Here is a 13,586-nt window from a genome sequence, read left to right as displayed (position 1 = left end):
CCCCACATCAGGCTCCCTGCTTAGTGGGGAGTCTCCTTCTCCCTCTCCCTCTGCCCCTCCCCCTCCCCCTGCTCGTTCTCTCTCTCTCACACTCACTCTCTCAAATAAAGAAAATCTTTAAAAAAAAAAAAGAATGTTAATTTCCAAATATTTGAAACCTTTAAACATATACTGTTATTTTTATTGTTGCCTTCTAGTTTAATTCCCATGTAGTCAGAGAAAAGCATTTGAAATTTATCGACTTCAGTGAATTTTGTGACCCAGTGTATGGCAGTACCTTGGTGAATGCTCCATGTGTACTTAAGAAGAATATGCATTATGCAGTTGTTGTGCATGGTGTTTTATAAGAGTCAGTTAGACAAGGTGGTTGATAGTGTTTTTCAGATCTTCTTTGTCATTACTACTTTTTGTTTAGTTCTATCAATAATTGAGAGAGGATGTTAAAGTCTCTGAGAGTGAATTTGTCTATTTTTACCTTTCATTCTGTCATGTTTGCTTCATGTATTTTGACATTATTAGGCATGTACACATTTATAATTGTTACATCTTTTTGCTGAATGACACTTTTTTATTATGAATTGTTCATCTTCATCTCTAAATATACCTCTTTAAATCTACTTAGTCTCATGTTAATATAGCCATTCAAGCTCTTTTATGATCAGTGCCAAGTGCTAATGGGGTGCTGAGTCCTCCTGCCATAAGCCACGTGAGTGGACCACCTAGGAGCCATGCCTTCCAGCCCCAATCCAGCCTTCAGGTGACTGCAGCCCCAGTCAACGTCTTGCATCTAACCTTATGGAAGGCCCTGATCCAGAACCATCTAGCTGGACTGCTTCCAATTATTTGACATACAGAGACTGTGAAATAATGTTTGTGCCTTTTTAAGCTGCTAGGTTTGGGGGTAATTTGTTACACAACAATGGATAACTAATACAGCATTCTTCCCTGAACTGGTTATATAATCCCTTTTCTTGAGAAGTGAGTTACCAGACTGCTGGCCTTCAAGGGACTTTTTGAGGCTTTGACAGTGATTGTCACTGCAGTGAGAATAATATCCTCCCTGAATCCCCTTACTACAGAAAAGCTAGGCACCTGTATTATTCATAACATTTACCCTAGGCACCTGTCTTATTAAAAAACATTTACCCCTTTATCTAAGAAGCAGAAAATTCCATGGCTTGATTTTCTGGGTCTTTTTCCCTTAGGTGCAGGCAGCTACAGCAGAGGCTAAAGCAGAGAGGTGCCCTGAGAAGATTCTAAATATAGGGTGAGTGAACCTGGCCTGTGATCCACGTGGTCTGGCTTCCATAATTCTCTGGCACTGACTCTCCTTTCTGGCCCCTGAACCATTAACAAAGTTTTGCCTCAACTTCTAGCCCTCCCTTAGCAAAGATTTGTTTCAGCCTCTGTTCTCCAACAACAAGGAGGTAAGGTCCCTTGAAACCTTGTGATAATGTCAGTGGCTAAGGCAGGGTAATTTATTGTAAGATTAATTTATGTTTTGATTTCACTGGCATGGAAGCATTGGGAGGAAAGAGAACGGCTTCTCTTCCCTTCCCTCCTTGATCCCTAGGGCATAGGTAAGGGAAGATTTAATCTTCTAAAACTGTTAAATTAGGAGTCAGGGGAAGATATCCGCTTAGGGACTTGTACAGTGAGAAGCAGAAGCGGCTAGAGTAGCAAGATTTTCTCTGAGACGAGGAGCAGAGGTCTGTGGATCCAGAAGAAATGGAGACCAGCAAGTGTTCCCAAATACAATGGTCACAGTGTCAGAGTCTCAGTGAGAGGTGGTTACTGTGGCACCCCTGGGAGGGGCTGGGTCCAAGCGCTGGGACTCTTTGCCTTTGGGAAAGAATTCCTTTGCTCCAGCTTGGCACAAAAGTGACCATATGTTGGCCTTCAAGGAACCTCCTAGGATTTGGACAGGGAATGTCACAGTGGTGAAATAGTGTCCGCCCTGAAACTTTTGTAATGCTTAAGAGCCCTGTCACCTGTCACATAGTTATTCAGTAAACACTTACCAAGCACCTACTGTGTGCCAAGCATTGTTCTAGACACTGGAGGAACAGCAATGAACAAAACTGACAAACTTCCTATTCACAAGGAGCTTAGATTCTTTGGGACCAAGCAGACAATATAAAAATAAGCTGGTTGGGGCACCTGGGTGGCTCAGTCAGTTAAGCATCCAACTGTTGGTTTTGGCTCAGGTCATGATCTCAGGGTTGTGAGGTCGGGCTCTTTGTTGGGCCTGGAGTCTTCTTGAGATTCTCTGCCTCTGCCTCTCCATCTGCCCCTGCCCCCACTCATTCACTCCCTTTCTCTCTCTCTAAAATAAAATAAATAAAATCTTAAAAAAAAAATAAGCTGGTTATTTTCAGATAGCAATTTATTATTCAGATAGCAATAAGTACTCTAAAAATAATAAAGCAGGGAGGGATGCCTGGGTGGCTTAGTCAGTTAAGTGTCCAACCCTTAATTTCAGCTCAGGTCATGATCTCAGGGTTGTGAGATCAAGACCTACATCAGGCTCCATGCTGGGTGTGGACCCTGCTTGAGATTCTGTCTCTTTCTCTGCCCCTCTTTCTCCTTCCCTCTCTAATAATAATAATAATAATAATAACAATAATAATAAAGCAGGGAAATTTGGCAAAGCATGACATGAGATGAGGCTAGTGGTCAGGCCTCTCTAAGGAGGGAACATTTGATCTAGGATATAGAGATAACAAGGAATCAGCCATGAGAAGATCTGAAGTAATGGTATGTGTAAAGGCCCTAAGGTAGGAACCTATTTGGCTTGTGTAAAGAATAGTAAGAAAACCTATGTGTCTGGAATGTTGTGACTGAAAAGGAGAAAGATATGAAATAAGATCAGAGAAGTCTGCAAAGTCCAGATCATATAGCTCTTGTAGGCCATGATAAAAAAAAAAAAAAGTTAATTATTTTCATCTGCAATGGGGAGTTGCTGAAGCATTTTAAGCAGGGGAGTAAATGGTCTGATGTCTGTTTTAAGATGATCATTCTGGCTGTGTGTAGAGATTGGGCTGGAATGAGACAAGAATGGGGACAGGGAAAGTAGTTAAGAGGTTTTTCTAACTACCCGTTGGATTTCCTGATCAGAGGAGTAACAGTGGACATGCTAAGACGGGCTGGTTTCAGGAAATACTTGGAAGGTAAAGCAAATCAGACATGCTGATGGATTAGTCGTGTTAGAGGAAGGAGAGTCAGGAAAAGAAAATCACAAAGATGGACTTGTGGATATTGGGGGCCTGAGCAAATGTGTAGATTGTGGCGTCATTTCCTGGTACAGAGAAAAGTGGGGAGAAGCAGCATCCCTGCATCAGAGGAAAGGGATTCGTAAAGCATGGTATGGATTAGGGCTGAGGAAGAATATGGTGAGGGAGGGCAGGAGAAGAAGATGGGTAAGGTAGAGACAGATGCTGTGTGCAGGAGGACTTCCTTCTGTCAGGGTTTGGTTTTCTGTGAAGGAGGAAGCAAAGTCATTTGTTGCCTGCAGGGAATCATTGCTTGGCTGTGATGTTGGGGAGGGTGGAGAAGGTCTGGAAAAGCCCTTGTGAAGAACTGAAGAACAATCCTGCTGGGAAAATGTGGAAAGGAGTCACCCAACTGAGTGTGGAGACAATTCTGGGTCAAATTGTGTCCCCTAAAAAAGCATGTTGTATCCTAACCCCTGGTACCTCTATATGATATTCGCAAGTTCTGGGTGTACCCAGAGCATCTTTTGTTCAGCAAGTCTTGTCTGTCTTCACCATCTGCGCTAAGTGACCCCAATGGAGTTGGAGTAGTAAATACCAGAGAGTTGACTCCTGTGTTAGACTGGCTCCTCCAAGATGCAGACACCAGTCAGGATTAAGTGTGCCAGGATTTTATTAGGGAAAATGAAAGGAAGTAGGAATCAGGGAGGTCAGGAGAACCACCAGACCATGATGCCCATCCGACCCCGAGTGAACGTAAGGGAGCAAGAGCTGGGTGAAGCATCCTAGCCTGCCATGTCGTCTCAGAAAGGTTCAACAAAGCCATGGGGGGAGTTCTGGAACCAGGCTGACAACACAAGAGTCCCCGATACTCATAGGAACCATCTGCCATAGTGTGTGGGCTGCACTCAGTCATGGGTAGGGAGCAGCCTGCGGGAGATGTGCCTCAGCACCAGCACCGTCATAGATTTCAAAGGGCAGGAGTTGGGGTCCTCGGTCAGTGACACTCCCTGTAGTAGGAGCTCTGTGAGCCGCATTCTTGAGGTGCCACACCTCCTATCAGATCAACATTTAAGCCAGGTTTAGATTTAGTTTTGTATGGTCCCTCCTGGATCCTTTCAATTCCAGCCAATGGAACATGATTGAATTTGCCACACGCTACTTCCCAGCCCAGCCTAGAAGAACTCCCATGTGCTGTCCTCTGTGCCCTCCCCTTTCTGTTGGCTGGATGTTGATGTCCACATGTTAAAGATGGCAGACCCTGGGCCCTGAGTGACTATGTGAACAGAGCCCGTTGTCCCCCCACCCCCACACCTTCTGATAAGCTATTTGAACTGTTGACATGAGTGAAAAGTAAATTTCTATTGCATCTGAGCTGTAATACATTCTGGTCTATTTGTTAGAGCAGTGAGCTTGCCCGAGCTACCATACTACCATGTAGCTGTAATACATTCTGGTCTATTTGTTAGAGCTGTGAGCTTGCCCAAGCTACCGTACTACCATGGGCCGGCTGTGAGAAGGATGGTAAAGATATCTGGGACACAGGAGAAGGAAGGAGAGAGTGAAGAGAGCATTTGATTTATAGAAGTTCTGTTGATACATGACTTTTTAAGAGTGTGGAGTTGGGCTGTGCTGGGATCACTCACTCAGTTGATGGGGAATTATCCCGAGTGAGTGGACTGACCGGTGGTCCTGGTACACTTCTCTGGGCCAGTAGCTCTCCAGCTTTCTCATGCCCCTACTTGGAGTGAGGTACCCACCCCTTCTCTTTTGCCTTCTCCTGCCATTTGTCCTCCAAGCTAAGGTATGTGTGGGATTCCCAGGAGCCCCACTCTGGTTTTCTTCCAGCCTGTGCCTCTAGGATCCTAAGGGATGCTTCCCAGACCTTGGTGTGGGAGGGAGGAGGCTCATGTCTGATCCTATCTCCCTAACTCTGTCTGTGGCCTTCAACAGGGGCTTTTCCCTCTCTGGCCTCAGCCTCCCTCTCTGAACAACGAAGGGGACTGGACCCACTGACCTCCGGCCCCTTCGCGCTCTTACTATGGGTTTATGAACTTGTGACTTGGGGGAAACAAATCCCTAAGAAATGGAAGGAGAGCAGGTTTCCCTCTGTCCAGCAGAGGGGAGCAGTTCCCCACAACTAGCACCTAGGCAGCGATCCGCCTATGTCAGGCAGCCGCAGGCCCAGCCTTCAGCGGCTTTCAGAGCAGAAAGGAGCCAGTGTTCCAAGCACAAGAGACCCCACCCCGAGATGGGGAGCACAGCCCTGTGAGAAGTCATTCAGGCCCGCCGTGCCTCTCCAGCAGAGAGAGGGTGCATCAGTCACTAAATATTAGTGGGGCTCTGGCTTTGCCAGTTTGATGGGAAGGAGGAAGCTTATGTAAGCTAGAAACACAAGAGAGGCAAAAACAAACCAAAGGCTTACCAAAGCCAGGTGCTACTCCTAGACTGACAAGCCTTCAGCAGAATGGGACCTCAGCCTTCGGGTTTGAACTGTGCCCCTCCGAAAGACCAGGCCACCTCAGATTGTGACCTTATTTGGAACAAGGTGGTCAGTGCAGATATAATGAGTTGAGTTCATATGGGAATAGGGTGGACCCTTCATCCAGTATGACTGGTGTCCGTATAAGATGAGGGAACTTGGACACAGACACAGACACAGAGGGAAGATGGCCGCTTGAAGATGGCAGCAGAAGTTGGAACCAGGCTGCCAGAGGCTGGGAGAATCTCCCCCGGAAGCCTCCGGAGGAGCATAGCCCTGCCAACACTTCCAGCCTCCAGAACCGTGAGACAATACGCTTCTGTTGTTTAAGTCCCCAGCTTGGGGTGCTTTGTTACTGCAGCCCCACAGACTCGCACCCTCCACCCCTTGCCTTCCCGGGCAGAAGTGGTGCACTGACTCAGTCCCACCTCTGCGGCAGGATTTGTCACACTGCACAGCATTTCTTGCTGCTCTTGGTTTTAATGCAGAATTTGGGCACCTTGAGTGGACTGCTCCAACTAATGCCTCACCTGGCTCTTTGCGGGCATCTTAGCTGTAGTCCCTGCTCCATGCTCCCTGGGCGGGGGGGAATTGGAAGAACCCCTCAGCCTCCTCCCAGACGCCCCTCACATGGGCTATTTGTTTCCTCTCTGGGATTCCTGTCCACACAGGGTGGCTCAGACCCAGAGAAGGTTCTTTATGTTGGACAAAAATATACCTCCCTACAGCTTCAGCCTGCCAGTCCTTGCCATGTACTCTAGAGCCACAAAAAAACCCTCTGTACCCTCTGCCTTTAAACATTTGCACACAGGAGCCTTATACCCTTAAACATTCTCTGGTCCCTGATCCCTCAGAACTGCCTCATTGGTGAAGTTTACTGATGGCCACCTAACCTAGACAGTTCCAGTTGTTAAACTCCCCCTTGTAGTTAGGGACCAAGATTAGACATGATACACCTGGTGTACGTTCTAACCAGAGTCAAGGGGCCAAGAGCATCACCTCCCTGGTTCTGAACTCAATACCTTTGATGATGTAGCCTAAGGCCACCTGAAAGACTGTGACTATTACGATTTCAGGAAAGTGGTGAGAGATGACAGGTTCCTTGGCCACCAGGAACACTTCCGTGGGTACAGAGGTGGTGCGAAGACCATAAACTGCCTGAGGAAGGAGTGGTATCCATCCAAGTCCTCAAGCAAGAATTCTTGCTTCTGAACTTGACCTCTTTCTCTCCTTTACCTATCAAAAACAGTTCTTGCCGATTTTATTTATCTCCAGGTCTGCCTAAAATCTGTTTCTCCTTCCCCCACTGCTCCATCATGTCTTATCTGGGTCCCTGCGACAAGGTTCCCTGTCTTCAGACTGGCTCCCAGCAATCTTTTCTCCTCACTACACTTACAGGAAGATTCCTGATTTGGAAATGCGACCATGTGACCAACACACACACACACGCACACATGCACGCGCTCGCGCTCGTGCTCACAAAACCTACCTCCCCACCCCCATGTTTTCAGGATAAAGCCCAGTGTCACCATGGCCTGCCTCCTAGCTTCACTCCCCATGTAATGTATGATCCAGCCTTACTAACTTACAAGAGGGGTGGTCATTTGCCTTTCGCCTCTGCACATATTCATACCTGGAACATTTTCTTTCATCTCTATTTCCCATTACACCCTCCCACCTAGCATATGCCTTCTACCAGGAACGGTTGTTGGATACAAACAAGATCCCATTCAGGCCAGCCCCAGTGACAGGACATGTATTAGGGAGACAGCAGGAGGACTCACAGAGTCAGCAGGAGCCTGGAGGCCACACTCAAGAATGAAACAGCTCTGAATGGCCAAGAAGCAGAGGCCGGGGTATTAGTTAGAACTTGCATTTGAGGGACGCCTGGGTGGCTCAGTCGGTTAAGCGGCTGCCTTCAGCTCAGGTCATGATCCCAGGGTTCTGGGATCGAGTCCTGCATCGGTCTCCTTGCTCAGCAGGGAGCCTGCTTCTTCCTCTGCCTGCAGCTCCCCCTGCTTGTGCTCTTGCTTACTCTCTCTCGCTTATGCTCTCTCTCTCTAGCAAATAAATAAATAAAATCTTTAAAAAAAGAACTTGCATTTGACTGTAAGTCACAGAGACATGAAATACAGACACAGAAGAACACAGTGCTCTATTTTTCAACCATCTACAAAGAAGCTCAAAGATGAGAAATCCAGGGCAGGCTCAAGACTTGAGGATGTTGGGGCTGACTTCTCTGATGGTTGATGAAGTTCTAAGTGATGTAGGAAAGACATTAGGGTTCGAAGCCGATGGCCAAAAAAAATTCTTGAGACTCTTTGGTGCAAAAAGGTGGTTTTATAAAGCATGGGGACAGGACCCGTGGGCAGAAAGAGCGGCACTGGGGTCGTGAGGAGCGGCCCATTATATACTTTCAAGTTGGGAGGGGGGTGGGGATAGCGTAAGTCTCTAAGGAATTTTGGAAGCAAGGTTTCCAGGACCTTGAGGGGCTAGCTGTTGTTGGGAAAAGGTCATTTATGACTGTCTAATAAAACCTGAGTCATGAGAGCCTTCAGATGTATATCGGTGGATCGTATGGTTGGGGGGTTATTGCCAACATGTATTTTGGGGGGTTTAGAGATAAAGGAAATTTCTAAAGGAATTTTTATATGTTAAAGTAGACTTACAGGATCCTGGGGGGTCGGGCTAAGATTGCTTTGCCCTTAGCAAAGTATTAACATCGAGGCAGCTGAGTCCCTAGAGGAAGGTCACTCTGCCTGTTTCAAGGACTTGTCAGTGGGCTGTATGTAGGTAGTAAGGAAATGTAATACTTTTTCTTCTGCCTTTGTTTCCCACATCACCAAGCATTAGGCCCACGTCTTAGGCAGAAAGGATAAGGAAGCAGGACCAGCACATGGACCCTCACAGCTGCCTCCCTCCTCAGGGGCACTCACAGAAGCCACATGCAACAACTTCTGACATCTCATTGACAAGGCAGGAGGGGAGGGGAGGAAACTGGCATGAGAGCAGAGGGGGATACTGGCAAAAGAGAAGCCCTTTAAATCTTCCAGGGACAGACGAAAGGAAATTCTTTGATGTTACTCAACCGTTCACCTGCCTGGAAGAAAAGGGTGGAAAGGTCTGGTTAGCTGGAAAGGTGTCTCTGCCATCTCAGGGTCGGCCTGGCATGCTGGCCAGATGCTAAAATGCATTCAGCTCACTGATTTGTTCCTCCTGAAAACAGCAGATGGAGAATCTCTCTCAGCACCATGGCAACCAGATCTCTCCTGTAACAGGAGAATTAGCGAGTGCCCCTGCAGGCGCTGATCCATTAGCGTGCACTAAGCTCCTTTCGAGGCCCGGCCCTGTGCTGGGTGGTTGGAATGCAGAGATGCATAAACCAAAGCCCCCTGCTTTATGGGCGTCCACAGGCTGCCAGAGGAGACAGACATGCACAGCCAACAGCATACTAAGTAATCCACAGAAGGGACAGACCCAGTGCTGCCAGAGTGGCGGCTCCTCCATGAGATCCAGTAACTGACCAGCGGGGCTTCTCCGAAGAGCTGTGCTTGACTCGAATTTGGCAGAGTCGGTCACAGCTGTTCAAGAGCAGGAGCTGGGGAAGCTTGAGGGTTGTGGCACCTTTGAAGAACAACAGGCACAGCCAGAGCCCAGGGCTCTCGAGGGTGCTGGGGACAGACCGGGAGAGACGCACGGGTGCTAATGCAGAGCACCCTGCAGCCACTGCCCTCGCTCCTGTCAGCCACAGCCTAGTGCCCAATCCAGGCGCCAGGTTCCAAACCCCCCCCTTTTTTAACCCCTTCCCTTCTTTTATTTTTTTTTTAAGATTTTCTTTATTTATTTGAGTGAGAGAGAGCACAAGTGGGAAGGAGAGGGAGAGAGAATCTGAAGCAGACTCCACACTGAGTGCAGAGCCCAACGTGGGGCTCGATCCCACAACTGCGAGATCATGACCTGAGCCGAAACCAAGAGTCCAGCGCTTAACCTTCTGAGTCACCCAGGCGCCCCACCCCTTCCCTTTTAAAAAATCCTCTCTCGACATCACAATGATCACGACAGCATGATACCACCTTCTCCTCCACCTTCTTCTGCAGTTCTGGCTGCCCATTCTCACTTTTCTTATTTCCTCCCTCACCTCCTTAAATTCTGACCTTTTTCTCAGGCTACGCTGCCTCTGGACATATTAGAAACCTCTCCATCTCTATTTTTCCTTGCATATTGGTCTCAGTTTCTTCTACCACAAGATGAGCCCTCTACACATGTCTGGGAACATGACAGCAACAGTGTGGCAAACATTATGGAAATCCATTTCCCCCACATCCATCTATTGATCCTGGAGAATGATTCTGATTGGCATTGGTTGGGTCATATGCCTGCCCTAGGACCTGTCACTGCTATCATAGTGATGGGGCAGTATGGTTCATGATGAGGGAAATCAGGCTCCATGACTGGCCCCATCAAGGTCACATGGAGTGAGTGAAAGGCAGTTTCCAAAGGCAAGTGTGTCAGTCAGGGCTCTGGTCAGGAGACGGAAACTACATGATATTAACAGGGAGAGTTGAATATAAATGATTATTAACTGATAACAGAGGCTTAACCACCAAGGGATAAAGAGAGCTCTAAAAAATACAGGAACAGATGAAAACAAAATGTGGTGTATATGTGTTGTAGAATATTATTCCACCATTGAAGGAAGGAAATTCTGACATACACCATAGCACAGATGAACCTTGAAAATAGTATGCTAAGTGAAATCAGAAAGATACAAAAGGACAAACACTGCATGATTCCACTTCCATGAGATCCCTGGAAAAGGCAAGTTCATGGAGACAGGATGTAGAAGAGAGGTTACCAGGGCCTGGCGACAGGGAATGGAGATGGAGTTTCAGTTTGGCATGATGGAGAAGTTCTGGAAGTAGAGAGTAGTGATGGTTACCCAACATTGTGAGTGTACTTAATGCCACTGAATTGTATACTTAAAAGTGGTTACAATGATTAATTTTATTTATGTAGATTTTACCACAATTTTTAAAAGTCTGCAGGTGTGGTGGATAGAGTAGCTGACACTAATCTAGCACTGAAGTAGAAGACCCAAGGAAGAAACCGACTGGGAAGGGCCTTCCCCCCTGCCACGCTGAGACTCAGATCCCCTGGAGAGACATTCTGTGGCCCTTCTCCCTCACACACAAAGGTACAGTTTAAAGGGGCGCAGGTCACTCCAGTTGGGCTTGTTGTTGAGTTTGATTTGGACCACCATTGCATCAGTTTGGTTAAGGAACATGAACAGGTCTCTGATTGCCATACATGGCCTCACCCAAGACCCCTTGAGCCTGAAGATAAGCAAGTGAATTTGTATCCATCAGGGAGAAACAAGGTTGTCCCAGTCAGGTGTTTGAACAATACGAGGGGATGTTCAGAAGCATGTTCGCCGGTGCTGTCGGAGCATCAGGCCCAGAGGAATACTTGAGAAACATCCGTGACCTTGTGAATTTTCCTATTTCCGTACCGTGCAGGCAAGGATGACCAACCCCATAGGAGGGGAGGCGGGAGCAGTAGGGGCTGCCTGGCCCAGGCAGACCATGTGACCTCGCCCAGTTTCATGGACAAGGTATGGGGTCATTGCACCCCTGCCCTCACAGCTCAGCACCTCCAGGGTCCAAGGTGTGTCCTCCCCAGGTGCTGGGGGATTGCTCTCCCTCTACCCCACAGAATCGGCACAAGCCATTCTAGCGCCTGTACCTTCATCTTTCATTCAGCCATCCCCACCACGTGCCCAGACCTTCTGTCCAGAAGGGACAAGTGCAAGAGTGACAAGGGCATTTTTACAGAATTTATAGGAACCTACTACAGAGCTGTATGGGTCACTGCAGGAGGATTCGGGGAGCAGGGTTCTCAACCAAGTGGCCATTATCTTTGAGATCTAGGACCATCTCAGGCCGACAAGAAAATCCAGGTAGCTGAAACAGCATTAAGTTTGTGTCCTCTCACTCCATTTTGGGGTCTCTTTCTTGTTATTAGGGGAAAAAAAGAGCACTGTGACCAGGAATGGTCAGGGTAGAATCCCAAATTTTCAAAATAGGCTTATATGGCTCACCACCCCTTTTGTCCTGATCATTCCTCAGAAAGCACCAGGGAGAAATGATCCCATGCTAGGCAGGGCACATTGAGGGACCGTTAGTCGGCTTGAGCTGCCATAACAAAATGCCACAGCCTGGGTGCCTTAGACAATAGACACTTACTTTCTCACCCTTCCGGAGGCTAGAAGCCCACCATCAAGGTGCTGGCGGATTCATGTTCTGGTAAGAGCCCTCTCCCTGGCTTGTAGGGGACCACCCTCTCACCATGTGCTCACATGGCCTTTGGTACTAGCCATGCCCTGGTGTCTCTTCTTCTTTTTGTAAGGACACCAGTTCTACTGGATCAGGGCCCCACACATGATCTCATTGAACCTTAATTATACCCCTAATGACCCTATCTCCTAATACAGTCACATTGGGGGCTAGGGCTTCAACCTGTGAATTTGGGGGGAACACAGTTCAGCCTGTAACAGTAACCCAGCTGAGGAGGAGGTGACAGGAGTAAAGTTAGATGTCTGGATGTTAAGTTTGAAGGACACTGTTCCAATGCCAGATAATGCCACATGCCTGCAGATGACAGGAGCGTGACAAGACCGTGACATACCTTGACAATGGGCTATCTCTTGGGTGGCCTTTGCATTATCAACCGCAGGCGATATGGAAAGCTGAAAACAAAACACGGTTTTGTTTCAAGGGCCATAAGGGCCCATGTCGGTTATGGAGCTGCTGTATTCCTTAGTGCCTAGAACAGTGCCTGGCACATCACATGTGCTTGATATATTAATAGTCATTGGGCTTCTTTGCCTATCTCATTCTTTTAAACTCTTTTATTTCCATTTTATTTTGTTGAATTTTTGTCATTCCTGTCTTCTGTGTCCCTAATATTTTCAGCAGTGTTTTTTCTCCCTTGGGCTGTTTTGTTTTTCTTTATTTCCTTTTTCCATTTTTTCCCTGAGCTCAGGTTCACCTCCTGGGGTCTTCCCATCTTTTCACTGTACTCTTTCTTCGTAGAGGCAGTCCCTTCATCAAGTCTTTTAAATGCCTGGCAATTGTTTAGTTACAGCTTTTGTCTGCTCTATGGCAGCATTTTCCTGGTAAGCATTTCACATCTGCCCCTCGCTTTTCCTATCCCATTCCTGTGCATGGAGAGATCCTCTGCATTTTCCTTTTGATGAAACATCTTTGAACAAGTGGAGTTTTTCCTGGACCAGCTCTTTGCAGGAGCGTCGTGTGGGATTGGGTCAGAGCAATGCTCCTCCCTAGCCGGAATTTTTCCTGATGACCCAGGGTTCACACATGAGCTTGATCAACCTTCACTTCTCAGCTCAGGCATGTCTCGGCAAGTTTGGCAACCCAGAATGCTGGCCTCTGCCAAGGATATTTGCATGATTTGATTTTCATTTATTTATTCATTTGTTGCCTGAATGATACGAGAGAAGAAGTTTATGTCCCAGTCCGTGGGGGCAGAGAGAGAGGGTGGAAAGACAGGGTGCCTGCAGGTGTCCTCAGAAGGACCGGTTTGTAGCCGTCTGGAGAGAGTTGCTGCAGGCAGCAGAAGACAGAGCACTTCTGCTTTGGGGCCAGATGCTCGTGTGAGAGGCCATAGCATGGCAGAGAGGGCAAGCACTTCTCCCAGCTCCTGCCAGGAGCAGGGGCTCAGGAACAGGGGCCGAGAAGAATGCAGCCCTGCTTTGGCATCATGTGAACTGAAATCTTGGGTTACAGGGGACAGAAGCCAGCCTGACCAATGTGTGCAAGCACCCAAGCTTTTCTTTCTCCTTCCACCTTCTCCACATTTCCTGTGCCGCCATC

At 47.6% G+C, this 13,586-nt stretch overlaps 1 long non-coding RNA gene across 2 annotated transcripts in view; it reads left to right on the top strand.

The window, feature by feature from the left end:
* The window catches only part of LOC141373882 (uncharacterized), a 38,190-nt gene that overhangs the window by 7,379 nt on the left and 17,225 nt on the right, over positions 1-13,586 (top strand). For both annotated transcript variants that reach the window (XR_012380273.1, XR_012380272.1), the window contains exon 2: positions 1,206-1,267. This is a non-coding gene — a long non-coding RNA (uncharacterized lncRNA). The remainder of the gene's footprint in view (positions 1-1,205; positions 1,268-13,586) is intronic.

The sequence above is a fragment of the Callorhinus ursinus genome, unplaced genomic scaffold, assembly GCF_003265705.2.
Source record: "Callorhinus ursinus isolate GAN/ISIS: 27379988/994484 unplaced genomic scaffold, GSC_fseal_2.0 scaffold12, whole genome shotgun sequence".
Classification (NCBI taxonomy): Eukaryota; Metazoa; Chordata; class Mammalia; order Carnivora; family Otariidae; genus Callorhinus; species Callorhinus ursinus.
The sequence above is the reverse complement of the archived record's forward strand: the minus strand, read 5'-3'. Positions and strand labels throughout refer to the sequence as shown.